The 5,263-nt window shown below is 36.6% G+C and overlaps 1 long non-coding RNA gene across 1 annotated transcript; it reads right to left on the bottom strand.

The window, feature by feature from the left end:
- Positions 1 to 412: 412 nt before the first annotated feature.
- Positions 413 to 2,171, bottom strand: LOC147488783 (uncharacterized). The gene is made up of 2 exons (XR_015202097.1): positions 1,995 to 2,171; positions 413 to 764 (listed from the first exon to the last, which is right to left on the bottom strand). It is a non-coding gene; the product is annotated as an uncharacterized LOC147488783 (long non-coding RNA).
- Positions 2,172 to 5,263: the final 3,092 nt, after the last annotated feature.

Genomic DNA, 5,263 nt, shown 5'->3' with positions numbered 1-5,263 from the left:
GAAAAAATATAGTACATTGTACATTTTGCCTATTAAGTGTTTTTGCAAATAAATAGACTTAAAGTATTAAACAATTAATATTTATTAAGTAAACAAAATAATAGTCTTTGATTTGTTATTTGAGAGTTACACGGTTCGAAAACAAGTCTGCTACTTAGAATAGGATTGCGTGTGATGATTTTACTGTTGTAGTTTTTGGGCTTTATTTGCCTTTTATTTGCTGAAGGCTTGCCAAATTTTGAGTCCAAAGTTGGGCCGAAAAAAGAACAGGCGGGCTTATTATTTGTTAAAGACTATTGGGCCAAATTTAGAGCCGAATTTTGGACCAAAAAGAACAGTAGATCCCAACTAATTGTCGACTTGGGGGGGCTTATTTTGGGCCAAATTTTGGGGCCCCAGCCAGACGCCTGTGTGGACTATCCCCAGGGCCAGCCCTGATGCGTACATAGATACCTTTTTTTCCCTCTCTATCAGTATGTCCCAGGTCCCAGGATAATGAGGACCGCAACTATACCATTAGTTTACAGATTCAACATTTTTTTTAACATCGCCTGCATAGTTTTAGGACACTGCAGTTTCTGAAGTCAGGCCAAAGCCAGCTCTAATTCCTTATGCCTGAAGACACTATCTCTATGCAAACTTCCATTTAAGACCTGCCTTCCAGACTTGCCACCTTCTTGGCTGGAATCTTAAAACTTCATGATCAGCTCAGAGGACTGTCATGAAAGTCAATACCCCTCATAGTCAATCCTGTATCCAGCCACCTGCAAACAAAGATAACTCCTTTGTTCAATTATTCTGATTTTCTTTAAGGATAAACAACAGAATCACCTAAATATATGAAAATCTGGGATTAAGTTTTGAATACTTGGAGGAAAACAGACACCTTGGATTCTGGCCCCAATACCACAACTTAATTAGCTATATGGTAGAGAAGCCATACTCTTAAGTCCCAAGGCATTTAGCTCAAGAAAATTACAAAAGTCACTGAATTACAGTGTTACACTTCTTACTGGGTTCAAATAGAGACACATCCACATGAACTGAGGTTTCAAGTGAATATTTCTCTTAGCAACCAATCCATTGCGGAGTATCCAAATTCCAACATAACAGGGAAGACCAAACAGAATAGTGATTTACAGGGATAAGGTGAAAGGATGGGCAGGTAACACACTAAACACAATCTGAAGAAAATAATGACTAGTCAAGAATCAGAACTTGCTTGTCAAATGAACAAACAAAACCGGGGAATACTTGTGCAGTGAGGCCTTCTGGCTTTATAATAATTCAGGTCGCTAGCCCAGTCTTCAACAAACTAATGGTTTAACACCTGAATGTTATAAACAATGCTGGTACTCAATGGTACTCAAGGCACCATACATCCATACTCGACTTTGTAGGGTTGAACTGTTATTTGAACCAGAGGGGTTCATGCTCCCTGAAAAAGACATAACATGACTTCATCTTATCACAATTCATCTTATGCTCTCAAATATCCAGACATGGTAAAGTTTTGGGTTGGGATTTCATTTTTCTTTCAAAATCAATCATAATGATATAACATGGAAACATTGGGACTGTAAAGAAAGTGGCATCTGCACTGGTGGAGCAGGAAACTCACAACAACACCAATCATAATCCTAGCACAATGTTTGTTTTTTTTTTCAAAATGTACTGTATTGTGTATGACCCACCACATGACATAAGGTGCATTTGCAGCAACGAGGGACGGTCCCCACATTGGGGAATTCTAGCATTTCTAGTGTTTGATGGAAACTTCAACATATGAGCAATCTGAACCAGTCCATCATTTGAATATAAACCGATAACTAACCTAGGGTTGGAAAGAAAGAGAATAAAAAATGAGAAGAGACAAGAAAAGGAATAAATATAGATCAAATCATAAGGATATCAAGGATAAATGATTTCGCTATTCCAAACCAAACATATAAATTGAATTTGATGTTGGAGGCATTAATTTCCTTCGAAATTACCTGCAGTGCACCGTCGAACAAAGGCTGCCGTTAGTCCTTATTGTCAGGTTTAGCGCACTGACTGGAATGATTGCATCCACGTCACTCCTAAATATGAATACACATTCGAAATAGTTATGAGATCCATAAAGGTATAAGACAACTGTTTAACAATATGACAAATGAAAGAAAAGTGTCCATTCTTCTAAATCCAATCAAAACACTTAATTTTGACCAATTCAAAGAAAATTTGGCACTTTTACCTTTTTCCATTTCTCTCTCCAACAGAAACAAACACTCTCTTTCCTACAGAAAAAATACTTCTCTCTCTTGCCCCTGATGTGACCTTGTCTCCTTGTCACTACCACACGGTTTTCTTTAGATTTGTGTGCTATTTTTGAACCGTTGGATCGCAATAGAGTCAAGATTAAATATCAATCTCTCTTCTCCAACACTCATCCTTCTCTTTCTCTAACACTCCTCACGCACAGTACACACACTGTAAATTAAGAAGCAATTAATTGTAACAACATTAGCAACTTATAGCAACTTATATTCTGAAAACTTATTTACATAATATGAAACTTAATTACAACCATTTGAACAAGTTCAAAATGTCAAAACAACCATAACATCCATAACAAAAGAAAGAAAACAAGATTTAAAGGAATAATGACTTAATCTCTAATATATAGTTTCCTTACAAGTTCACTGACATTGTCGACATTGCCTTCTATTTGCATTTTGACCGGACCATCAATGGTGACTTTCAAATGGCTTTCCTGAACTGGTCCTTCTCCAGTAAGTTGTTTATCCTTATCCTCACTTGTTTCACCTGGCAAATCAATCCATCTAAAACCTCTGCACCATTTACCATTGCCGATACTAACCTTGCATGACAGATACCTTTGCCCCAGACTCCACTCTTGTTTACTGACACCATACCTCATATTTGTATTGAAGCATCTTGGACACTTAAGCTTTGCCTATGGACAATTGATTTTCCAATGGCCAGTTGACCCGCACCCAAAGCACTTGCTATTTTCGATTAATGCTGAATCCATAGTTTCTTTAGTAGCACTAGAACCTTCTCCCCCACCCATTTGTTTGAGAGATAATAAAGAGAAATGTATACAAGTCTGCTGGGTGAATGAGCATGAATATAGAGAAAAGGTTTCCCGCCTAAATTTCCTGCCAATATGATATTGTTCTTATACATATACATCTATTGCAGAATCGACACATCTTGCATTTAAAGAATAATCAAAGAACTCGTTGAAATCACTTAGAAAAAGCAAAAACATCAGAGTGCCGTGAAACAATTGACACGTACATAAGCATGTTGGCAGAAAAAAACATAAAGGCACTTAGTATGGCGGGAAACCTATTACTGTATTACCGCGACAAAGTGTCCTAATTGACACGTGTAATCTTAACCCGATTAAAAATAAAATTACAGATTCAATCTTAACTAACAAAAAAAAAAAAACCCTAAGTAACCTTCTATGCGAAATTACAACAATTACAATTCAAAAAATTCCCAAAATGAGAAAGCTTAATCTCACATGGCGTTCATCTCTAGACAAAATGCATAAACTGTTCAAGAGTTTTAGTCAGGAGGAGAGAGAAGATTTTCAGAAATCGTGTTTTTCTAAATTTCTAGACATTCAAGAGAATTTGCACACGACGACTACTTTGGTTTGTGCTTTAATGGAGCACAAGGTTAGTAGACTCTATTATCGAATCGGCAACAAAGATCTGGAGTTTAAGAAGAGTGACGTGGCTTTGATAATGGGTTTAAGCATCAAGCCAGTTGCTAACTCTTTCTACACTAGAGATGTGAAGATACCATCAGACTTTTGAGCTAGGTATTTCAATGGAATTTCTGTTCGTGAAAACCAAATCTTGGAAGCCAGAGAACTATCCAAATCTAGTGAAGATAAAGCGGACATATTTTGACTTAATTGTTTGTATGTTTTACTTTAAATTGTAATTCCTGGTTCTTCTAGGACAATAGATGGAAGATTTATTGATCTTGCGGTCGATTTAGATGCATTTGATAAGTTCCCCTGAGGAACTCCCTTGTTTGAGATGTTGGATGACTCTTTGGAAGAGATTTCCAATAATGTGAAAGAAGGGAAGCTTTCTTTTCCTGTCTATGGTTGTGTAATCTGTTTTGTTGTATGGGCATATCTTCACATTCCTACATTTGGTGCTCGTCGAGCACCAAATGCTAAATTTCCAAGAATACTTGATTGGGCAGAAGTTCCTCCTAGGAACATGCATCTTTAGACTTCCAAGAAAAAGTTGGAGCCATTGAAGGGGAAGGTTGTGGTGTTTGAGCAACTGGATATGCTTGACAAAGAATTGAATGAGGTAGTAATGAAGGAAGCATTGCAGCTACATGCAGAAGAAAGAGCTACTTCTGATAAGGGGTTCATGCTAGAGAGACAGGCTAAAGTACTGAAGGGCCTGGTAAGATTCTCATATAGCACATTGTCATTATTGATATGTCAGCAACTATGTTATTGTTCTTCAATGTACATCATTGTTTTATATTGCATCAATGGTTAACTCAATGTACATTATTGTTTTATATTGCATCAATGGTTAACAATTGCTTAAATTAAAGATTTTTGTTGGATTGAAGAAAATTGTTATTTAAGGATTATTCAATTGGGTTTATATGTTTAATTGTGAGTGTCTTTTTTTGTACTTGCACTCTGTGACCTAGGATATGTCAACAACTCTGTGAAGCTTTATGTGATTTTGATATTAAATGTTCATACAGATGACAAAAGAGGTTAGGGTTATTGGAAAAGAGTTGAAGACTAAGCTTACGACTTCAATCAGAAATGGGATGGAAACAATACTGCAAGAAATTGTTCATGGAAAGAATAAAGTTGTGCTGGAGACAAGCATTGGGGAGGTGAAAGAATCTGATGGGGTTGTTAGGGCACCACAAACAAAGTCTATTAGAAAGAAGGTTTCAAATACTTAGAAAATTGTGTCTTCACCCAGTCAAAAAAGGAATTCATCTGTAATGAAACTGTCAACTGAAAAGAGGAGTTCATCTGCAAATAAAGTGTCAATTGAAAAGAGGAATTCATCTACGAAGAAAGTGTCATTTGATCTTCCTGAAGGAAAAAATTGTCAAGAGATGTTCAAAATGGTGAAGAGGAATAGGACTGGAGAGCCACAACATGTCCGAGTACAACCATCTTAAGTTAGTAAAAAAGAGGTAGTAGCCAAGAGTAAAAGGCAAAATATGAAAAGGTTAAATCAGGTGA

This window comes from Coptis chinensis, chromosome 7, assembly GCF_015680905.1.
Source record: "Coptis chinensis isolate HL-2020 chromosome 7, ASM1568090v1, whole genome shotgun sequence".
In the NCBI taxonomy this organism is placed as follows: domain Eukaryota; kingdom Viridiplantae; phylum Streptophyta; class Magnoliopsida; order Ranunculales; family Ranunculaceae; genus Coptis; species Coptis chinensis.
Note: the sequence above shows the minus strand (reverse complement) of the source record. Positions and strands in the feature narration are given on the sequence as shown.